Below are 25,396 nucleotides of genomic sequence, written 5' to 3' on the forward strand. Positions count from 1 at the left end.
AGTATCTATTTCTCCACATTCTTGGATTTCAGTGGCCTTGTAATTTACTTTGGCCAGTGGAATGCAGTAAAAGTGACACTGCGTTAGGTTCCAGCTGAAGCATTCATAGACTGCTCATCTATAATTGCACTTTTTAAAAAAGTTTTTTATTTAATGAATGCATTTTTTCATAGATACAACTTTAGGAATATATTGGTTCTTTTTTTTTTTTTTTTTTGAACGGCAGAGTTAGTGAGAGACAGAGAGAAAGGTCTTCCTTTGCCATTGGTTCACCCCCCAAAAGGCCGTCGCTGCCAGCGCACTGCCTGGATCTGAAGCCAGGAGCCAGGTGCTTCCTCCTGGTCTCCTATGTGGGTGCAGGGCCCAAGCACTTAGGCCATCCTCCACTGCCTTCCCAGGCCACAGCAGAGAGCTGGACTGGAAGAGAAGCAACAGGGACAGAATCCAGCGCCCCAACCGGGACTAGAACTGGGGGTGCTGGCGCCGCAGGTGAAGGATTGGCCAAGTGAGCCGTGGCACCAGCCCATTGTGGTTCATTTTTATTTTGATTTTATACACAGAGGACCAACTCCATGTTAAGCACAGATTTCAACAGTTTGCACCCACACGTACACACAAGATATAGAGTCCAATTTGAGAAGAGGATTTACAGTCGATTCTCATATTACAACTCATTAAGGACAGAGGTCCTACATGGGGATTAAGTGTAACTGGACACTTTTGAATCCGGTTGCTATGTGAAGAAGTCAGCCCTGTGAGGAGACACAGCTCTGCTTCCCAGGAGGTTCAGAGAACATACACCCCACTGTAGCTGGGACCACCAGGGGACCCCCTCAGGCAACCCAGATTGGTGAGCAATTATAAGTGGTGGTTTTCAAAGTCACTGCAATTTTAGGTGGTTTGCCATACAGCTATGGATTATTGATATACAAGAACTGAAATATACTCAATTTTGTGTTTGCTGGACTGAGGTTGGGAAAAACTGCACTAAAACATCTGACTGTGGCATTGCACTTTTAAGTTCTCTGCTACATTAGTGAATTCACAGCTTGCACCATGTATAAACTGGTACAAAGAATGTAGTACTCATTGAAAAAGTCCCAAATTAGACTAAAACACAAAAAAGTGCTCATACTGATGTTAAATAAGTAAGAATTTTAAAGCTTGGAGTGTTCTGACATGTGTCAATCCACTTATGTGCAATCTAGAAAATTTAGTAGGTAGATTTGTTAAAACAGTATGCTATCCATGGGAGAAAAAAGTTTTGAGAGTGCTGTAGACACAGTAGACACCCAAACATTTCTATATTGAGTGAGCTGTTCCTTTCCTCTACCATCCCCCGTCATCTGAACTCCTTCACAGTTAAAATTGCATACATTAAAAAAAGAGAAATATTATTAAGAACATTTTTTGGCAAATATGCAGAATTCACAACCACTATATATTTAAAGTCTTTATCCAGGCAAATGGCCCCTTGTGAATTAGTGTCCAGATCATATAAATACTCCAAATAGCAGATGCAGAAATTCGTTTAGTACAAAATTATATTTTTCACCCACTAGACAATTGAACATAGTGCACGCAGGGAGGAGGAAGGTGGAAATTATCTATCAAGACTATCTCAAGGCAGTTGGCAAATGTCCAGGTTTTGGATGAACTTAGCAGCCTGTTCTAAGCATTGAAAAGTAATTTTCTTTCTGAAATTGAAAATTAATGTAACGTTCCTGAAGGGAAACATTTAATAATAATCAAATCAAGGCATAAGGCATTTGATTCCCTTCTGTGACCTCAGTCCTAATATATTGGTAACCCTGCAGCTCTGCTCTTAACTAAATTCTGGTTCAGAGACTGCATCACTAAACCACGAAGTTCTGATGCCCTACCTGCTCCCTTTACATACAACAATCAAGGCTGAGCTGATGAACATTGCTAACAAAGTATAATAAAACTTTTTGTTTCAAAATTTAAACCTAAGGTGTGATCTAATATTACTTCATACTAAAAGAAATTACTTTAATGAGTTATGTTAAGATGAAATTCTGGCTAATACAGTTCTGTATATTTAGTAGGTCACAGTTAAATATTTAAGACTAAGAGAATATATGTTAACATTTGATCAGAATATTATATTGATAGCAAAGGAAATATTCATAAATAAAAATATTAGATACCTACAAAATTAAATTCAATTATTCTAAAATCATTAAACACAACACTTAATAGCATATCATTACAAACTTCACAATTTTCTACTGTGAAAAAAACTCTACAGTCATCCCAAATGACCGTATAATATTTTGTAAAATTCTACCAAGAAATGAATATGTTTATGCAGGAGATACATCAACAAGTGTAGTTCTTTTCTTTTCTTTTCTTTTCTTTTCTTTTTTTGACAGGCAGAATTAGACAGTGAGAGAGACAGAGAGAAAGGTCTTCCTTTCGTTGGTTCTGCCCCCAAATGGCTGCTATGGCCGGTGCGCTGTGCCGATCTGAAGCCAGGAGCCAGGTGCTTCCTCCTGGTCTCCCATGGGGTGCAGGGGCCCAAGGACCTGGGCCATCCTCCACTGCACTCCCGGGCCACAGCAGAGAGCTGGACTGGAAAAGGAGCAACCGGGACAGAATCCGGCGCCCCGACCAGGACTAGAACCTGGTGTGCCAGCGCTGCAGGCGGAGGATTAGCCTAGTGAGCTGCGGCGCCGGCCTGTAGTTCTTTTCTTGAATTCATTTTATTTTGAGTTCTGGCTGTATGGAATTCCACACACTTAGCACAATTTTCCAAACTTCTACTTATGAAAGAGTCTCTTCCACAGCATTTCTGACAAGAAGTCTCCCAGCTGGAAATTATTTTCATAGAGAACCAAAAGAGGAATTAATTCTTTATAAGACAAGATCCTTCACTGTTTGGCAATTCAGATTTGTATCAAGTTTTCTCTAGATTTTCATTTATGTATTTATTGTATTTATTTAAAAGTCATTGGCCGGTGCTGCGGCTCACTAGGCTAATCCTCCGCCTGCGGAGCCGGCACCCCGGGTTCTAGTTCCGGTTGGGGCGCCGGATTCTGTCCCGGTTGCTCCTCTTCCAGTCCAGCTCTCTGCTGTGGCCCAGGAAGGCAGTGGAGGATGGCCCAAGTCCTTGGGCCCTGCACCCGCATGGGAGACCAGGAAGAAGCACCTGGCTCCTGGCTTCAGATCTGCGCAGTGCGCTGGCAGCAACGGCCTTTTAGGGGGTGAACCAATGGCAAAGGAAGACCTTTCTCTCTGTCTCTCTCTGTCTAACTCTGCCTATTAAAAAAAAAAAAAAAAAGTCATTGACCCAGAGAGAAAGAGAGAGAGAGAGAGAGAGAGAGAGAGAGAATGAATCATCTCCCTGCAGGTTCACTGCTCAAACGCCTCAACAGTTGGGACTGGGCCAGATTAAAGTCAAGAGCCAGAAACTCAAAGGGGTCTCCCATGTGGGTGGCAGGGACCCCAACTTCTGAGCCATCACTTGCTGTACCTCAAGGTGTATGTTAGCTGAAAGCTGGAATTGGGAATGAAGTGTTACTGGAATCTAGGCACTGTGATACAGGATATAAGCATCTCAAGCTTCAGCAAAATTCTGCCCCTGTACCATATATACCATATATATATCATATATATATAATATGTGCATAGTTTTAAAGATTTATTTATTTATTTGAAAGGCAGAGATAGACAGAGAAGGACAGAGAGAATCTTCCATGCACTGGTTCACTCCCCAAATAGCCACAAAGGCTGGGGCAGGGCCAGACAAAAGCCAGGAGCCAGGAGCTTCTTCTGGGCCTCCCACGTGCATGTAGGGACCCGAACACTGCTTTCCCAGGTGCAGTAGTAAGGAGCTGGACTGGAAGTAGAGCAGCTGGGACTCAAACAGGCGTACCTATGTACGGGATGCCAGCACTGCAGGCAGAGGCATCTACACCACAGCACCATCCCCAGTACCACATATTTTTGTTAAAACTTGGAATTCTGGTACTGCCTGACAGTAGATTCCTTTTCTCCAACATAGTCCTTGAAATATTTGTCAGTAATTGTGTGGCATGAGCAGATTTGCCTTTTAGAAAGATCACATTGGCTTCATGGTGGATTAAGTAGAAAGAGGAAAAAAGCTGAAGGGAGGTAGGAAAGGACTAGACAGATAAAATGTACAAAGAGGAAAAATAGCAACTTCTGACTTTGCATACTAGGATGTCCAGTTTATATGTGATTTAGATGATATTAAATTGGCTATTTGGGAATTAGTTTTAAAATTACATTCCTACTATATACAAAATACACTAAAATAAACTATGATGAATTAAAGATTCAAGAATAAATTTGAAGCCATTAAACAACTAGAAAAATCAACAGATAATTTTTCTTTCTTAGAGGGGGAGCTTTACATAAAAATAAAAAACCTAAGAAGATTGTTAAAGTTAATCATTTAGCACTTATGTTTGCAAACTCAAGTATAGAGGCAGTAAGACTTTATTTTCTTTAAATTAATCTAATTACAACCTTATTACAATTGATACTCTTTTCTGCCCCAAGATGGCAGTGCCGCTAGAGATGCTATTGTCGTAGCAGGAAGGTTAGGTGGGTTTGAGGGTGGAGCAGGGAAGGATGAGGCAAATGTCAGTGGCTTTGATTCTGGGGGATTTTCTCACATGGCCATTCTCAGTATCCGGTGCATAGAAGGTCCTGTGAGTGGGCAGCTCTCCTGTGGCTTCAGTGCCTCTTGGAGACAGAGTCTCTTCTGCCTGCAGGAATGATTGAAACCCACACCCCATCCTCTCTGGGATTGTGCCGTCTCCCCAGTGCCCTCCCAGAGGCAGCTCTGAAAGTGTCTTCTCTGTAGAGCTCTTTGCCATGACGGGGGAGACTCCGCACTACCTTCTGATTCTCTACTTCGTTTCTCTCCTATCTGTGCTTCCACTTTTCCTATTAAAAGGGGCGTTGGTAATGTATTTGAAAATACTCAAACTATTAAATATTTTTAAGATTTATTTATTTATTTGAAAGGCAGAGTTACAGAGAGGCAGAAGTAGAGGTGGGGGGGAGAGAGAGAGAGAGAGGTCTTCTATCCACTGGTTCACTCCCCAGTTGGCCGCCACAGCTGGAGCTGGACCAATCTGAAGCCAGGAACAGGAGCTTCTTCCGGTCTCCTATGTGGGTGCAGAGGCCCAAGGATTTGGACCATCTTCTACTGCTTTCTCAGGCCATAGCAGAAAGTTGGAGAGGCCAGGAATTGGACCGGTGTCCATATGGGATCCCAGAACTGCAGGTGGCGGCTTTACTCTCTAAACCACAGTGTCAGCCCCTCAAACTATTAAAGGTTGAAAAAATAGTTAACATTTTCTCAAGAGCAAGGAATCCTTGGTCTTTCAGCTCTCTTAGGAAAGAATATTTGAAGAATGAAGGAGAGCTAAAAGGTTAATTTTTTGTAATAATCAGTCTTGGCATTCAAATCATAACTACAAAAAATTTTCAAACTTCTATGTAGAAAAGAATCATGCCAAAAACATCTTGAAGGTTTAAAAAAAAACAGGTTGGGAAATTACTACAAACTGTATGATGAGTATAAAAAGAGTTTCTACAATTCAAAAAGCAGAAGACAGCATCCTATAGAAAGCTGGCAATGAGAGGTAGGTGGTTGGTGTAGCTGCTTGGGATGTCTGCATCCTTTAACCCATATTTGAGTTCTGGCTCTGTTTCTGATCCAGCTACCTGCTAATGCAAACCCCAGGAGGCAGCAGGTGATGGTGCAAGTACTTAGCTCCTTGCCATACCCACATGGGATTCTCAGATTATGTTCTGAGTTGCTGTTTTTCAATCTGCCTCAGTCCCTGCTTATTGTGGGCATGTGGGGAGTGAACCAGCAGATGACAGATATCTCTCAGTTTGCCTTTCTCAATAACTAAAGAAAAGTTGAGATAACACAAACAATTTAGAGGAGGGAATAGAAATTATCATTAAATGTGAAAAGTTGATCACCCTCATTAAAAATTAAAAAAATATGTGAAAGTAATCATTAACTATTATCATATCAGTCACATTGGCTTTTTCTTTGTTTTTGTTTTTTAGGGGTGTGGTCCAATATTCAGGGTTGAGACTAAGGGTGAGACAAATTACTTGCCTAAGGCATCAAATTTAATAAGGTCACTAAAACTCAGTAATAATGTTTTGATGCAAATTAATACAAGAAAGTCTATAGTGATCAAGCTATCAAAATTTCAAGCAGACAGGATCCAGCCCTGCATTTAAATGATATTAATCTTGCCCCTGCACATGTTGGTAAATTATCAAGAGAAATAAGCAGTCACATACACTGTGAATGGGTGCATAGCTTGGCAATATACAGTTACAGTCAAAATATACATAACCTTTACATAAAATTCCATTTTTGGTATTTAATGAAAATAATATGATAAATAAATAAGGGATTGCATATTAATGTTCATTTAAACATTATTTAAAGGAGTAAGACATTGAAAAGAATGGTAAACAATTGTTGAAATAAATTGTCATAGCCATTCACCAGAATGATATTGAGAAATTAAAAAAATAAAATAGCTATGTGTGCTTTACTTAGAAACTTAGAAGAGCTCAAATATAGTAACAAAAAAGTTTGTGTATTTTATTTCTCTTTCTCTCTCTCTGAAACCTACACACGAATCCCAAAATATAAACTGAAGGACTGGAATTCTGGGTCATGCTTTCTTTGTAACTTTCTGTATTGACATTTTTGTGATCCCTAAATTTACTTTCATCAAGTTAGGGGGAGAGTAAGAATTCAGTTGAGTGACCTCATCAAAGAAATAATTTTCATACCTAAGTCCTCAATCATGAATAAAAATGTAAAAGCTGTTCACTCATTTATTTCTTCCCTTAGAAAATGGCTTACTGGGGCCGGTGCTGTGGCATAGTGGGTAAGGCTGCCACCTGCAGTGCTGGCATCCCATAGGGATACCTGTTTGAGTCCCGGCTGCTCCACTTCTGATCCAGCTCTCTGCTATGGCCTGAGAAAGCACTAGAAGATGGCCCAACTCCTTGGAACCCTGCACCCATGTGGGAGACCCGGAAGAATCTCCTGGCTTCTAGCTTTCGATCAGCACAGCTTTGGCTGTTGTGGTCATCTAGGGAGTGAACCAGCAGATGGAAGACCTCTCTCTCTCTTTCTGCCTCTGCCTCTCTGTAACTCTGCCTTTCAGGAAATAATAAATCGAAAGAAAGAAAGAAAGAAAGAAAGAAAGAAAGAAAGAAAGAAAGAAAGAAAGAAAGAAAGGAAGGAAGAAAGAAAGAAAATGACATACAAAACAAAAGTCGAATGGGGACCTGTACCACTTGTAGTCTCTAAAATTTTTACTTTAAGACTCCTTCTTCCCTTTTGTTTTGAAAAAATCTGGATTTTACTTTCATTTACCCTAGAATTGTACAATTATGGGAGCCCAATTATTTAATCACACTTGTGATTAAAGTGTCTCATGTTTATAGTGATGCAGGCTCTCATCTGCTAATCCTTCAGTGGTATTTGAGATCAGGAAAAAAAAAAGACTGATACTGTGCCTTAGCCTTGGACAGAGTCCAGTGTCATGAAAGCCAGCGCAGAAAGTTTCAGGAAAATGCTGAGCAGTGCCAAATTCCACAAAGACGTAAAATATTGGGAGTCATCATGAAAGGTGCAAAGGCAAACAAAGCAATTAGGTAAGGATATCTTAAGAAATCTTGCAAAATATAATTTAAGTGAGTAGTGGTAGGAAGAGAAGGATTTATAAGATAGAAAAAGCTGTAAGCACTTAAAAAGCCAACAGAGAGGAGGGAATTGACATAGTGTGATGAAAGTCATGATAAAAAGAAAAATAGCTCTAGAGGATGTAGACTGAGTAGGACCGAAAATGAAATACGAATCTGTGTCCAAATCACCTTGGGATCTTCCAGATATCTAGATTTTGATTCTTACCTCAAGCAAGCATTTTGAGATTTTGCACTTGGAACAAACCCCCCCCCCCCCACCCCATGATGCTGTTTCTGCAATTTTGGGCCGTAATTGGAGAAGGGAAGGGCCCAGACAGTGAGAACTGAGCTCAGAAAGTAAAGGAAACACCTCTTTCCTTGAAACTAAATTAGGCAAAGAGATGTGATAGGTGTATAAACCCAGACTGGAAGAGAACAGATGAAGAAATGAGTGCTAACTGACTTTGAGCTCCTTCATAAAACAGGAGTGAGCTCATGTGTTGAGAATGAATGTGGAGAGCTGAGAGCCTGCAAACAGTGGGGAAGTTTTGGATGAACTGTTGTGGGACGCTTATTAGGAGATTAAGAAGAGATGAACTGCTTTTTTGGTGAGGTGCATTAATAACATAATTAAACGGTGGAATGAAGTGTAGGCTTTAGGAAAAGGAAGTAAAGATGACTTACTTTCTCCAATTAAAATTAATGAGATAAATTTCATCTTCTGTAGCCACAATGTACTTGCTAATGACTACCTTAAAAGGCTCAAGAATGCAGCTCACCCCAAATCCTACATATTTGAAGCAGTGTACCCCAAATTTAATTCAATTATCTAAACCTTTTCTAGTTACCCAATGTTCTACAAGGAATAACATAAAATATACAGCCTGTAGCTGTAATCAGGCTGCCCAGAAACAAAAACCATATGGAAAAACAAGAGATTCCAGATTGTTTAATAGATGAGCAAAAAGCAGTTTTCAATTTACCCAAGTTAATTTTTCCCCAAGCAATTATCCTAGTTGGCATCCACCCAGGACCTGAGGTTGCCATTAGTCCTTCTGCAGCAAATGGCCTGGGAATCCCTAGTGACCTGAAGTTCTCGCGGTGTCAGCTTGGCTCAGCTGTGCCTCATCTAAAAACCACTTCCCCTCTCATCACCGGCACAGCCCCTCCAATGCTAAATTGCAGGCTCTCAGATGTTGCCTTGGAGTTTGGTGTGAAAAGAACATTGTTAGAAAATGAACCTCCCCTATGTGTTATTCTGTTCATTAAAATAGGATAGTAAAAGGAGAAAATAAATTGCAGAAATTCATCAAAAGGAGTCCCCTAGCTGCCTTCAATCTTCATAACATTCATAGGGTTGCCTTTTGAAATGTGAAAGGCAAATGTGGAAGAGCTGAAAATGAGCAGACCTGAGCACAGGCTGAGAGCAGACTCAGAACCTCCAGATCTCTCCTGCCCTGATCCAGCCTGGCTGCAGCTTCTTGAGTCTGGCAATTTAGTATTACAATCACTCCCTCATTATCAGCAGTTTTAGCTTCATGAACTTCCTGCCTTCTTTATCTTCTGATTGTTTCTACTGGATTTATTCCCAAAACTCATCTGCTGTTTTCCTCACCAGGCTTTCTCTGAAGTTATTTTCCTCTTTACTCTTGGCCATTCATTTATTTTATGAGGTTATTTATTTATTTAAGTCATTCATTTATTTGAAAAGCAGAGTTAGAGAGAGAGCGAGAGCGAGAGCGAGAGAGATCTTTTATCTGCTGTTTAACTCCCCAAATGGCCATAACTACTGGGCCAGACTGAAGACAGCTTCTTCTGGGTCTCACATGTGAGTGCAGGGGTCCAAGCACTTGGGCTATCTTCTGCTGTTCTTCCAGGTGCATTAGCAGGGAGCTGGATCAGAAGTGGAGCAGCTGGGACACGAACTGTGCCCTTATGGGATGCTGGCATCGCAGGCAATGGCTTATCCCATTACCCCATAACTCCAGCAACACTGACTCCTCAGCCATTCATTTTTAAGTCACCTTTCATCTCTCTTTTATGGTGATCTTTAGCTGCTTGGGGCAGACATGTGCCATAGTGGTTAAGATGCCACATGGGCTGCATCCCATATTCGAATGTCTGCTTTTGAGTCTCTGATCTGCTCCTAATTCCAGCTTTCTGCTAAAGCACATGCTGGGAGGCAGCGGTAATGGTTCAAGTACTTGCATTCCAGTCACCTGCATGGGAGCAGACTGAATTCCTAGGTCCTTGCTTCAGCCTGGCCCAGCCAGGCAGTAGTCAGCAGATGGGAGTTTGCTTTCTGTCTGTCTGTGTCTGCCTCTCTGTATCTCTACTTTTTTTTTTTTTTTTTTAAGATTTTTAAAATTTATTTGAAAGAGTTACAGAGAGAGGTAGAGACAAAGAGAGAGAGAGAGGTCTTCCATCCGCTGGTTCACTCCCCAGATGGCCGCAATGGCTGGAGCTGTGCCCATCCGAAGTCAGGAGCCAAGAGCTAGGTGCTTCTTTCCAGTCTCCCACATGCGTGCAGGGGCCAAGGACTTGGGCCATCTTCTACTGCTTTCCCATGACACAGCAGAGAGCTGGATCAGAAGAGGAGCGGCTGGGACTAGAACCGGCGCCCATATGGGATGCCAGTGCTTCAGGCCAGGGCTGTTAACCCGCTGTGCCGGCCCCATCTCTGCCTTTCAAATAAATAAATTAAAAAAACCTCACAGTTCCTCAAAGCCAAAATTCATAACTTGTTCTGTGTCCTCCATAGCACATAATTTTATTTTTATGTTTTTATCTGTATGGTTGTTGTTTATAAAAAGAAATACAAGAAGAGATTGACATGGAGCTAAAATAAATGGTAATTATGAAAACATTTCCATTTCAATTCTGGAGCTCAGCAAGCACAATCAAAGACATCAAGTCCGTTTTCCCTGTATTCATCCACATCTTTGCTTCTAATTGCATGCAAAGTATGTGATATGATTCCAAAAGATCTTTGCAAGAAGGCTAATCAAGCCTTCACTTCACATAATACACTTTTGATGAGTTAGACTTCGTACCCATAAACCACAATGGAATGCATTAAACTTTCTAGCAACAATTTTCCCTATGTTTTCCAATTACAGAGACCAGAAAGAAGGTAAAAGTTATAAATTTAAGGATAATAAGAACATGTAAAAAGAACAATCGAGGGTTTTAAAGTACTTTCACTATTCAGCAAAAATATTCGATGCATTTCAACAAAAGTGATGAATATTATTTCGAATTTTACATTTATCATATGGAAAATTACTTTTTAAATGCAGAATTGACAGGACAATTTGGGGTTAGATAATACTAAATTAATTTTCCAAGAACTTTTAGAATAATTGATAATATGTTATCGGCAGGTTTCTGGTTTGGTGGATGCACTAAAGTTTTCCAAACAATTTCAGGCTTTTATCTCCTGTAAAGTATCACCTTACCACTCTCAGATGACAGGAGTGGTGTGTCATTCTTTCATCACAGTGCATACAACACTGGTGTTTAATCTCAAAAAATTTGCCTTATGCTTTATAAATTATTTATAACTTCTTGACAACAACCATGGTGTTTTATTCAGTGCACTAAGTTAAACTGAAATATAGAAGTTTAAAAAATATAATTGGACTGACATTTTCAAATTAGAACACACTAAAGAAAGTTTACAACACACATTTTTTAATATATGACATATTTCTCCTAAAATGTTCTTAAAATCACTTCTTTGGGAGATATAAAGGACGCCTTTGATAATTATTTGCTAAATGCTACAAATTAGGAAATTTGTGTTACACTATATGGAGAATAAAATCAGGTATGAATTACTTGTGAGATAGTAAATGCTGGCAACTGTAAAGTAACTTAAAAATATGTCTGTTTTCAACCAGAAAGACCAAAAGAATATTTACTGCTTTCTGATTCTTATGTGAAATTCTTTTGTAGTGTAAAAAATTTCTAAATTCAAATCAGGATATGTTCTTTGATTCATTGAAAGGTATAAAACACCTGAGGGGAGGAAAAAACTCAAATTATTCTAATTGCTGTAGTCACTACCTTCCTGTATTGTTTCTAATTGTTTAGTCAGTTAACTTGGTATGACAAGGGAAATTAGTTTAAGATTGTGATAGCAAAAATAAAAAAAAATCACTGAGTAAAATCTAATATCCTAATTATTACTTTAATAAAATCAACACATAAGTTTTTGAAAGTAATCTGGAATGGTAACCTGTATCAGAAGACACTGAGGGAATAGAATTTGTCCTTTTCAAGTTAGGTTCTGATCTGTAGTCTTGGAAACTTTGAAGTAAGCAGAAAGTAATGGAATCTGTCTTCATTAAAGGCATTGCATCAATCTTCCTCTATCTACATAGAGGAATCTTATGTTTGGGGACATTAAGAACACTATCAATAGGATCATTGTCTTGAAACAATGGGCAAACCTGATTTCCTCTGTAGCAACTGTAAACATCAACTTAAAATGCTATAAAACGGATCTAGATTTATTTTTCTTCCTTCAACCTCAACAATATCCGGGAATATTTTGAAATGGAAATCTTTCTATTTTTGTTTGCACAGCCTGCACAGGCATTTGCTACTATAGATGTTCTGTATTCATACAGGGAAAACAGAATGTCTGAAACCCAACCCACCATTTCAAAGTGATGATGATGTGAAACAAATTTCTCTTCTTCTCATAGGAGTTTTATTATATGGTTCCGGATATTCACCCTCTGTGGCCATTGGGAATATCTGTTCTAGAAGTTTCTTGTGTGGGTTGCCTCAAAAATTCTTTCACTCTCTTCCCCTCTTGCATAATGGTGGACTGCTTGGTGTCAGAAAAGTGCTAGCTATGTGAAATTAGTTTTCTGGCTAATCATTAAAGGAGCCTTGCTAATGATGATCTTAAAGAGGCTTAAGCATCAATTAAAAGGTAAATGTAATTATTTTACTCAGAGCTTGTATATCCAAAAATGATTGCTTCTTATGAAACAGGAATGTTCAGCCATGACAAAACTATTTATAACTACATATTTACTTCATTATTTATCACTTGTGGAGGAAAAAAGTTAATTGAAACACAAAAAATATTCAGTAAGGAGTTATAGTATACCAAATATTGTTGACTTCAGTTGCTTTTATAACCAGAATTTGCTGAAACACCTAGCAATAATTTATACATAGTAAAAAACTGTTGTGTTGGCTAATCAATAAAACATTACTTCTTCTAGAAGCATTTTTAAAATGCGAAGCAAAAACAAAAGTACTTGAACACAACTGCACTGAATTTTATTTTTCCTGATTATACAAATCCTATCAAGCATTTAACTTTAAGCTCCTATTGACTCTAACATTGTCATCAGAATCAACATAAACTCGGTGTTTCCTACATATGTGCTCTACAGAAGGGAAGACCCTTTTTCTTTGCCTGATGGTATTTGCCTGTCTTAAATAAACAGCTCAAACTGTACCTTGTTCATGAACACACTTACCAACTGAGCTGTAACTAAACAATGAATTTAAACTTTACTCTATAAACAACAACATGTAAGAGCACCTAAAGAGCAATTTAAATGCATGTTTCTGTAAAATGAATTTTTGAAAATTTGGTTTATTTTCTACATTGTGTTCACCTGATCCCCCATGTCCCCATTATCAAGATTTTATTTACTGCTACTTTCATGATTTGTGTTTCTCTAGTCTATCATTTTGTAAGAGGGAAAAAAACAGCATAAATGTTATTTTCCATTATGAAGATCACTATAAGAACTTTATAGACATGAATAAGATCGACAAAGAGAAAAATTCTCTACATGTCTGAATAGGATAGCTATAGTCTGTAAGAATAAAAAAAGCATGATAAAGGAACTCTATAAGATAATTGAAAAAAGCTTTGAAAAAATCAGGAGAGCAAAATTGTGGAAAGGGGAGTATGGGCTGGCTCTACATGAAGGAATGGAACTGGACTATCTGTAGAGTAATAAGTGTGCGGGGAAGGTGGAAAGGGGAAAGGGAGGAGGCAGATGTGAGAAGACAGCAGGGGGAGAAGAATAAAGACAATGTTTCCAGAGAGGACCCTCCCTTTCTAAAACTAGTGTAGAGGCAAGCAGGGCAGAAGCCCTTGCCCAAGCCATGAGGTCAGCGTTGGCCAAACAACCCATGCTGGTAAAAATGCATGTGCTTTGAAAGAGTCACAGATTTTCTGAGAATTTTAAGTCTATTTCTTACCCTTTTTCTCACTTTAACGATATCTATTTTAGGTTCCGAGTTTTTCAATGACAAGAAGTACATCTGTTATGCTTTCTTGGCATAAAATATAGCTCAGTAAATTAAGATGTTAAATAAATATTATTAGAAGAAGAGAAATTGTAAAAACAGTAAAGACTGGTTAATCTCATCTTTTGGTCTATTTGCTGATTCTGCTAAACCTCTCTTTTATGAGACTAAGTATAAAATACACCTTTATCTTATACAAATTCCTGAAACTCATTCGATATATAGGAAATATATAGGAATATTCTGCTTTTCTTTCTCCCTAAGTAGTGAGTGTTGTAATTGAAGGACAAATATTTTAAGTGAATTCCTTACCTTGTAGTTAATTAAAATTCCGAGTGACTTTGACAAGCTGAAAAAATAAATATACTGAAACTAACTCAGGATAAAAGAAGGATAATTTGCTTTGTAAAGGAAAAAGCTCTTTGAAAGAGAATGCAACAAAAGATAGCTGTACAGATACTCATTAACAATTATTGTTTCACAGATGAATAAAAAAAACCGTCTTGAGAAAACAAATGCTTTTAGTCCACTAACTACTATCAACAAAAAGCAAACCAAGATGAAGATAAGCTAGATAACTTATCTAACACAGAACAGCTGGTAAGTTGGAAAGTAGGGAGTAGGTACTAAGTCTCCTGATTCCAAAACCAGTATTTGCAAGAGATATGACAAAAATATTTTAACAGCGAATTATGGAACATGTCCAATTTGGATTTTACCAATCTTAAAAGAAATGAAAAAATGAAGAGAACTTGGCAAAAATCAGTCAGAGTAGCTGAATAAAGGTTTGGAAAATGGAATTTAAAAAGGGCATTTCAAGAATCACAGTTAGTAAACCTTCAGGGGAAATTTAATTCCTAACTTCAGTTATATATGATGTTATTATTCAGAGAATGATACCTAGATGCATTCTCTTCACCAGTCAAAAGTAGAGAAAAGAAAATTGGTGATACCTGCTATTTAAGTACGGAGTAGATACTTCCCTGTTTAATCGTTTGCAAATGAGATCATTTTGAGGATATAAAATTCTATGAAAATGTTGAACAAGAAAAAACCTAAAAATTGATGAAATGAGATCATTGGTAGAATCAAATTTTTTGAATTATTAATATTTGCCTGATGCTATTTTAAAAATAATTTAGATTAACATACCTGTGGTTTAATGTGAAATATGTTTCATCTTTGTCCCTGGTTTCTGACACAGAGATCCTAAATCCACCTAGGAGTGGCTTTTGTTTCAAGCCCTTTTGGTCACACCTGGGTTTATGCTAATGAGGCGACATAAGGTGGGGCCCCAAGAAAGCTTCTGGAAGGGACCAGTCATCAGAAAGACCACATTATCAAGGATTAGGTGGTTGGATCTTCCAGCTCCACCCACCAGCCTTCAGGAAGGGAAGCGTGGTTGGAGGTCAAGCTCCATAATTCTTGGACAAGATTTGAGGAGCTTCTGGAGAGCTGAACATGCGGAAGTCCCTGGGGGGCGCTGTTCCCAGGTGGGGCATGGGAGCTCCCCATGGCACCTTTTCCATCTGGCTGTCCATCCGTATTTTCTGGTAACACCATTTCTCGTAGACCAGTGCAACAGCAACAGTGAGTGTTGCTCTGTATTCTGTGAACTCGAAGGTGAGGATCTTGAGAACCATGGTTCACAGCCAGTCGGTCGGAACACAGACCACAGCTTTGCAATTGACAGCTGAAGACTAGGGTATTGCTGTGGGACTGAGTCTTCAATCTGTGGGCTTTGACACTGTCTCCAAGGCAGAACTGGGTTAAATTAGCTATTGTCTAACTGGAGAATCCATTACAGAATTGCTTGCTGCATATGTGTGTGTGTGAGGGAGGAGGAAGCAGAAATTTTATGTTGAAAAAAGAAGGAAAAGATGAAGAAAAAAATCATTCCATTAAGTGTATGAGTAGTGAGCAGAGGGTAGAAAAAAGCATCTCTGGTTTTTCTTCTATTTCTGTAATATCTAAAAATTACAGCAACTGAATGGTAGCATGTGTGGCTACTCCAAAATCTGCATAGGAAATGTATATTATGAAAAAAACTATGAATGGATTTCAAAAAATTTTTTACAACAAAATGAACTTATATTTTAAAATATTATTTTTATTAACATGTAATATTTATGCAGTTTCTGGTACACAGGCAATATTTCCACACATGCATATGGTATAAGCTGATATCTTTTTTGAATTTTGAGTATTTATTACCTCTTATAAAATTGTTGATTAGCAACAAGTAATACTTGTAAATTTAATCTGGTATAGTGTGATATTTCAACATATATATTCCACACAAACCAATTAAACCAGGCAACTAGCCTCTCCATTTCCTTATTTTTGTGACTGGAGCCCATGAGTTCTCCTCTTCAGTTCTTTCTACAATATATAATACACTGCTGTGAGCTATTGTCTCTCCACTCTGCTATGAAACTGGAACTTGTTACTTCCATCTGATCTTTTTTTGGTACCCATTATTCAATCTTCCTATATACCTTCCCAGTTATTTCCAAACTGTAGCAGTCACTATTCTCTCCTTTTTTATTTACTTCTTTTTTTATTTAATAAATGTAAATTTACAAAGTGCAACTTTTGCATTGTTGTGGCTTTTTCCCCCATAACCTCCCTCCCACCCGCAGCCCTCCCATCTCCCACTCCCTCTCCCATCCCACTCTTCATCAAGATTCGTTTTCAATTATCTTTATATACAAAAGATCAACCTGGTATATACTAAACAAAGATTTCAACAGACTGCACCCACACAACTGCACAAGATACAGAGTACTGTTCGACTAGTAGTTTTACCGTTAATTCTCATAGTAAAACACATTAAGGACAGAGAGCCTACGTGGGGAACAGGTGCACAGTGACTCCCATTGTTGATTTAACAATTGACACTTTTATTTATGACATCAGTAATCACCTGAGGCTCTTGCCATGAGCTGTCAAGGCTATGGAAGCCTCTTGAGTTCACCATGGAGCAGTGTGTTGAGCCACTGCCTGCAATACCAGCATCCCTTTTGGGTGCCAGTTTCGGACTGACAGCTCTACTTCTGATCCAGTTCCCTGCTGATGTGCCTGGGAAAGTAGCAGAGGATGTCACATGTCCTTGGGCTCCTGCCATTCATGTGGGAGATTTTAATGGAGTTCCAGTCTCCTGGTTTCAATATGGCCCAGTCCTGGGGGAATGAACCAGTACATGGAGGATCTCATATTCTCTCTCTCTCTCTAACTCTGCCATTCAAGTAAATAAATCTTCAAAAAAATTTTTATAAGCTTAGGTTTTAGCTTTAAACTGAAAAATGTTTAATGCTTTTCCACATTCACTTCATATGTAGACATTCTATGCATTCACACACATATGTACTATTTTTCCTTGGAAACAGAACCACAAAGTGAGGAATTCATGATGATAATCTTATACTAATTCTATGAGAACCCAGAATTGACTCATTACAATTGGCTGATGGTTGGGGTTGGCATTGTGGCATAGTGGGAAAAGCCGCCCTCTGCAATTCTGGCATTCTGTAAGGGCACCAGTTTGTGTACCAGCTGCTCCACTTTTGATCCAGCTCCCTACTAGTGGCCTGGGAAAAGCAGCAGAAGATGGCTTAATTGCTTGAGCCCCTGCCACCCACGTGGGAGACCCTGATGAAGCTTCTGGCTCCTGGCCTAGCCTAGCCTGTTGGTGCCATCTGAGGAGTGAACCAGTGGATGGAAGATCTCTCTCTGTGTCCCTCCCTCTATCTCTGTAACTATAACTTTCAGATAAATAGACTTAAAAAAGAATTGGTTGATGGTCAAGTATACAGTGGTCAAGGTGGTCTTTCCAAAAGCCAGCAGTCAAGATCCTATTTTTATTTTATTGCCTGGATACATGGAAGAATGAAATAGTGGGAAATGGGAACATTTCTTTTAAATTCTAACCCAAAGAAGAGGGGATTCAAGCAAATCAGATTTTCAGAATGTAGTGAGTATCCACTTTCAGGAGCAGTTTTTCCCATTTCCCATTTAACTCCCAAGAATGGACCTGTATATTTGGAGGATGAAAATGTGGAATATTAGGAAAATAATTAAAGTAAATGGCCTGGCCGGCACTGTGGCATAGCAGGTAAAGCCGCTGCCTGTATTGCCGGCATCCCATATGGGCACTGGTTCTAGTCTCAGCTACTCCACTTCCAATCCAGCTCTTTGCCATAGCCTGTGAAAGCAGTAGAAGATGGCCCAGGTCCTTGGGCCCCGGCACCCATGTGGGAGACTTGGAGGAAGCTCCTGGCTCCTGGCTTTGGATTGTCTCAGCTCTGGCCATTACAGCCATCTGGGGAGTGAACCAGCAGATGGAAGACCTCTCTCTCTCTGCCTCTCCTCTTTCTGTGTAACTCTGACTTTCAAATAAATAAATAAATCTTTTAATAAATAAATAAATAAATAAATAAGTAGCCTTAGTAATTTTTGAACTCTAAGCTAAGCCACAAGGCAGGTCTTCAGAAACCTTTTCAGAATTTAGTTTTACAAAGGGTGTCCTTTTACAACAATGAAGCATCTATAGCATCCAATTGCAGCTAATACAAGTGGTCTTCAAAAAGTTCATGACAAATATGTAATATGAAAAACCATCCATAGATTTCATTTTTTGGACCAAAGTACTTATTTTTAAATTCCATTTTCCATGAACTTTTTGATGTTTTCTTGTAAAAAGTCTACTGAGATACATACTTCAGTCTGATAAGCCCCTCCTCACTCACTTTCTTACTTACTTTTTTCTCCCATTTTTCTTCCCCAGTTAGTCTGTCTTTTTCTGAATCTTGCTGGTGTTGTACCACAGGAATTCTTCTCAGTATTTAGAATGTACTGTGAGATATGAGATTATACAGGGAATAGCTGTGATGGCTGATTTTATGTGTCAAGCTTACTGGGCCACAGGGTGTCCAAACAACTGTCTGAACCTTTCTCTTGGTATGTCTTTGAAGGTATTTTTGGATGACTAAGTAAAGTAGATTACTCTCCCCATTATGGGTGGGCCTCTCTCAATCAGCTGAAGTACTGCATAGATGGAAAGGGTTAAGTGAGTGAGAACTACTGCTGACCACCTGCTTGAGTTTGTGGTATTGGTCTTTTTTAGCTTTTGGACTTGGACAGAAACATTGGTCAAGTCTGTTGACATCTTCTTTTTAAATATATTTATTTATTTGAAAGACAGAGTCACAGAGAGATTGAGAGAGAGAGAGAGAGAGAGAGAGAGGTCTTCAATCCACTGGTTCACTATGCAGATGGCTGCAACGTCCAGGCTTAGGCCAGTCCAAAGCCAGGAGCTTGGAACTACGCCTGGGTCTCCCACATGTGTTCAGGGACTCAAGCACTTGGGTCATCTTCTGCTACTTCCTCAGCTGCATTAACAGGGAGCTAGATTGGAAGTGGAACATCTTGGATTTATGGGATGATAGCATCATAGGTGGTGGCTTACAATGCTGGCCCCTCCTGGTTTCTTGATTGGAGCTACACATCAAGTGTTTGGGTCTTTAGTGTGCCAACTGCAGATCTTGGGACTTCTCAGCAACTATATCGTGTGAGCCAATCCCTTATAAGTCTGTTTCTCTCTCCTTCTCTCTCTGCTACACTATATAAAGGTATATCTATTGATATCGATATAGATATCGATATATACACAGATAAGGTATCTTCAAAAATTTCATGGAAAATATGAGTCATGAAAAACTATGAATGAATTTCAAAAACTTTTTACAACAAAATAAACATCTTTTAATTTCATTTTCACGAACTTTTCAAAGTATCCTCATATCTCTGTAATACCCTATCATATGTATACTCTATGTATACATTTATATACTGTTAACACATACAATAAACATGTACAATATTTGTAAGTGTATATATATTTTTCCTATTATTTCTGTTTCTTTGGATAACTGTGACTAATACAAAACCCAAAACTAAAAAGACAAAATATTAAGTAATGGTAAGGATGTATAGCCAAGAATGTTAAACAATTTACACATGATTCAGCAACATGAATCTTTGGTATTTTACTCAAGTTAAATGAATATACATATCTATAAACATGTATAGACAAATATTTAAAGCAGATTTATTCATAAGAGCTGAAAATTAGAAACAACTCAAATATTTATCAACACATGGGTAAATGAACAAATTGTGATATATTTCTGTAAAGTAATACTACTTAGCAGTAAAAAGAAGCAAATTACACAGAAAAAAACCCAAATTTCCATCATATTGGCCAGGCACAGAGTACATAAATATGGGTTAAGAAGGATTGACTGAAAAGGGTGGTAGTTAAAAGGATGCATATATAGACAGCAGACTTTATGCTTAAAGATGTGTGGCATTTTCTTTTATGTATATTATATCTGAACACAGCTGTGTGAAGAAGAAAAATTCTCTAAAGGAAAAGTTGGATTTTGTAATATTATATCCATTTTCATCTTTGGTTTTTATTTTAGGAAAGGTTCATATTATCAATGCTGGAAATTAAATCCGAATTGTTACTTCTGCCTTTAGTAATGAGAAATTGTGCAGACTTGGTGTGTGGAAAAAGTCTTTTTTTTTTTTTTTTTTTTTTGACAGGCAGAGTGGACAGTGAGAGAGAGAGAAAGAGACAGAGAGAAAGGTCTTCCTTTACTGTTGGTTCACCCTCCAATGGCTGCTGCGGCCAGTGCACCACGCTGATCCGAAGCCAGGAGCCAGGTGCTTCTCCTGGTCTCCCATGTGGGTGCAGGGCCCAAGGACTTGGGCCATCCTCCACTGCACTCCCGGGCCACAGCAGAGAGCTGGACTGGAAGACGGGCAGCCAGGACAGAATCTGGTGCCCCGACCGGGACTAGAACCTGGTGTGCCGGCGCTGCAGGCGGAGGATTAGCCTATTGAGCCATGGTGCTGGCCTGGAAAAAATCTTAAATGCCTTTTTGTTTTACATGTCAAAGCAATGATATTTATTGTACCATAATTGAGGCTTTGATTATACCATATACGGAAATTCTTAGCTATATCAGCAATTCTGATAACAATTTAAATGTTTGTTGATACATAAAGACATTGTGAGCTATTCTCGTTGATGTAAATGCTAAACAGCAGTCAGGCCATGAATCATACATCAAATGTTTTAAATTAGTCTCATTTTCAAAGAATCACAATTTTAGGTTTATATAATTTAGTAAAAAAAGTCTCTAAGAAAATGTTTTGAGTTTTTCCAGAGCAAGACTGGACAATCAAAAGGAGTATAATTGTGTGAATAACAGCAATACTAAATTTTTAATTCTTGAAGAGGAGAAATGTGATAAAAATATTCAATTATAGAAGGAATAAAATTCTTGGTATCATAATGGACACATACTTTTCAGTCATTGTTTTTTTGAAAGGCAGAGTTACACACACACACACACACACACACACACACACACGGAGAAAGAGAGAGAGAGAGAGAGAGGGAGAGAGAGAGATCTTCCAGCTGCTGGTTCCCTCCCCAAACGGCCGCAGTGGCCAGAACTGGGCTGATCTGAAGCCAAGAGCCAGAAGCTTCCTCAGGGTCCCCCACATGGGTGCAGAAGCCCAAGCACTTGGGCCATCCTCTGCTGCTTTCCCAGGTGTATTAGCAGGGAGCTGGATCAAAATGGAGAAGCCAAGACTTGAACTGGTGCCCATATGGGGTGCTGGCGCTGCAAATGGTAGCTTAACCTGCTACACCAGAATGATTTTCCAAACCATATACTTAGCAAAAAATAGATCAATCTTGACACACTTGTAGTTGTTTGTGTAAATAAATATCCAGTTCATATATATGAACATATGTATAACTGAAACAAGCACCATGAATCAACATTTCTCTTTATTTAACACATTCTAACATTTCCAATTTCCCTACAGTGAAAATATTGGTTGGACTGAAGCTTGATAAACACTGCTCTAGTTTGTGAAAGATCATTTGAAATTTTTTCAGGAGGTGAATCAGATGAAATAGCAAAGAACTCAGGGAAAGAGGTGAGGATATTCTAGAACATAATAATAAATGGTGGACCCTGGAACTGATGGTCATGGAATGCTCCAAGCATGTTTAGAAGAATTATTGACAACTGTTTGCTGAAGATAGCTTTTGATTGTAGACTTATCAACAAACAGTAAATGGACCAGATAATCTGAGTTGCTTGAAGTTTCATAAATATTCTAGAACTTCTATTTACTTAGTGATTCATGATAGCTCTGCTTTTAAACTATTTCCTAATGATTGTATTGAAGTTGGTTTTGTTGTTGTTCCAGAATCTTATCTGCCTTTGAATTAGTTTTATCTTTGATGATATACTTAAAAGAAATTATCATTGTATAAATAGTCATGTTTAAAATAAAAGTTTTAAAACATACTCAGAGATTCCATTAAAGCATAAGGTCATTAATGTTAAAATTGAAAGGTTAAAAGAACATGGGATTCTTATTTGTATTATTAAATAGAATATTTTGTCCAATAAATGAAAATGTATTAAAAGATAGAATCTTTTAGATAAATTATTGACATTTAAGGATATTTTGACTGTATCTGACATTTGAGTCTCTTTACTTTCTTTTCTTTTTTTATGTTACAACAGTTAGTGTCCTTATTACCTTTGCCTATAAATCTATTAAAACTGTTTTAGAACATTGACAACCAATTTCATATTCTAAACCATACTTATGCCAAAACATTGTTTAATGAACGATTTATGACTTTTCCCAATAGTACATATTGTCCTTTGATATACAAAGTTTCAGAAGATAAATGTCCCTGACTTGCTACCTGTTTGGACATGAATTAGATATTAAAAAGTAATAGTCTTCTTGGTCCAATGCTAATAGTTGTTCAAATAATTTCATGAACCAGAGTGTGTGTAGTAAATTTGGCCTCTGTTTCACTTGGCCATAACATTGATCAAGATTAAATACAAGGACATTCAAAACAAGTGAGGATTCCTTTCATAAAACTAAAGTGACAAGCCAAAGAATAGCCTAGACCTTCAAATTAATCATGCAGAGTGAGATGGTGCTAATCATTGTGCCCTGTGAATGTTTCAGAGATGAAATTGGGACAATGGAAGGCACGTGGCAAATGTTCTAGGGCAGCCTGACAATGTGCACCATTGTTGCCCGGGCTCCTCTGCGAAAAATGTCAGTTCTATTTTCTCCTGCATGTTTAAAGGAAAGATTCATGTTCTAGTACATAGTTACTGACAGCTAACTTTATTTTCTAGAATAACCAAACTTTCACAATGAGAGAGAGGAAAGAATCTTTTCAAATAAAGGTAGGTTTGAGTTTATTGTGGTCTATTTAGAAATAACCCAGTGTATTTTATTTAACAGTCCATTAAAAGAGCAAATTTTGTTTCAGGGCTATTATTCTGCTCTTTGCAGGCATCTCTTCCATGAAGGATGCTCAGCAAGACCCCACTGTGGAGGGCCAGGAATGAGGACTGGCTCGTGTGCTGTTCTTAGTGCCCTCCCTCTTGATTTCTCTGTGGAGACACTTGGGTGCTGTGAGTTCGTGTCTTCTTAGGTGTTACTTGGCATTTTTTAAAATCCTATGGTAAGCTGCTGCTGACAGCCCTGACTGCTGCTACTAAGAGGACTCTGGTCTTGGAATTTCTGTTGCTGAAGTCCCCTTCTTCTGATCCCTAGTCTCAGATGGTCTGCTGTTCTCTCTGTGCCTCCTAGTCCTCATGGGCCTCCTCCATGGTATTTTCATGCAATGTGAACTCAAGGAAACAATTTTTTGCATGTTGACTGCATTCCTCTGAGTTTCTCCAGGAAGAATCAAGGGAAAAAGTGCATATTTAAAGAAAGAAAAAGAAAGAAAGGAAGAACAAAAGAAAGAGAAAGAAAAAGAGAGATAAAGAAAGATTCATTTTTAAGGAATTGTCTCAAGTGATGTGGGGGCTGGCAAGTCGGAAATCTTCAAGGCATGTTGGGAGGATAGACATTCAGGGAAGAGTTGATGAGGCTATTGCATGTCTAAGGGCTGTCTGAAGGCAGAATTCCTTCTCCTGCAAGAGATCCCATTCTTTCTTCCTAAGGCCTTCAACTGCTTGGATGGTGCCCACCCATATTATTATGGAAGGCAAGTTGCTCTCCTCAATCTAGTGGTTCAGAGGTTAATCACATCTGAAAAATACTTCCACAGAAATTTCTATACTGATATTTAACCAGACAACTGGGCACCATAGGTTGGCCAACTTGACACATAATATTAGCCATTCTATCTAGAATAGATATTTCCAACAGACCTTGTGGCCCTACCTCTGCCTTGCTGGGCTCTACAAGGTGAGTGAATACAGTTTAAGTAGGAGGCTGTATATACTGAAATGTTTATACTCTTCTATACTTTAGTTGTGGTCTTGGAGTGGACAGATTCCTCCAAGAATAGGATGAGGATATCCTTGACACTATTGCATCATCTCCAAGTCCTTTTCACTCCTACCACTTCAGAATGTTTCCTGTTTTCTTTTCATGGTGTAAATTTCCTTTAACTATATTTTTCATTAGTTCTACACCTTAACTTTTTGATCTGAGTCAGCCATGCTTGGCTCTTTTGAAATGTAGAAACTCTCTTTCTTTCTTAAAGTAATGGGAAGAGAATATTAGGCTTCGCTTTTTTTAAAAAAAATATTAACATAAAGAGAACAGAGTTCATGTCTTTCATAGATACAGACCTACATAATAACTATACTTCCCTACCTCCTCCTCCCTCAATTCCCCTCCTTCCTTTTGTTCTTTTTATCTTTAATTTGTGAAAAGACATAATTTCAATCCCTTCTATAATCACAGGCTTAATTCACCACTAATCATAATATTCAACAAGTAAAAGGTAAGAAGACCACAGTTCCACAGGAGTATAAACAAGGGCTAAAAACAACAATCATACCACAAGATATCCTTTTTTGTATTCCATATTTATTACCACATACCAGAGAAAACATATTATATTTGCCTTTTATGGATTGGCTTGTTTCACTAAGAATAATGGCTTCATTTTTTTACTTTGAGAGTCAAAAGCAGAGTTTTATTTATGTTATAAATGTTATGTTATAAAAATCTCAATTCTTCTTTGGACTTGGATTAAAAAAGAGAAGGATCATGTACGATGAAGTGAGAAAACATCCACATTCTGATCATTTTCCCTGCTATACACAATCATTTTCCCTGCTATACAAGAATTAGCATACTAGGTTCTAGAAGATTCCAAGAGACTTTTAGAATAGAAGAGTTGGTGAAATATTGTAAAAGGATATTCTCAGCAAAAAGAAATATAAACGGTAGTTCAGAGGAGGAAGCAATTAAAAACACATGCTATGTCCTGTCCTGTTAAAATGTGATA

The 25,396-nt window shown here is 38.3% G+C and overlaps 1 protein-coding gene across 1 annotated transcript in view; it reads right to left on the bottom strand.

Moving 5' to 3' along the window:
* SLC39A10 (solute carrier family 39 member 10) overlaps positions 1–15,299 on the bottom strand; it is a 264,604-nt gene extending 249,305 nt beyond the window's left edge. Inside the window, exon 1 of the mRNA XM_008258853.5 lies at positions 15,172–15,299. The gene's annotated coding sequence lies outside the window, so the exon portion shown is untranslated. The remainder of the gene's footprint in view (positions 1–15,171) is intronic.
* Positions 15,300–25,396: the final 10,097 nt, after the last annotated feature.

This window comes from Oryctolagus cuniculus, chromosome 3 (genome assembly GCF_051225735.1).
Source record: "Oryctolagus cuniculus isolate XC-2025 breed Fujian yellow rabbit chromosome 3, ASM5122573v1, whole genome shotgun sequence".
Classification (NCBI taxonomy): Eukaryota; Metazoa; Chordata; class Mammalia; order Lagomorpha; family Leporidae; genus Oryctolagus; species Oryctolagus cuniculus.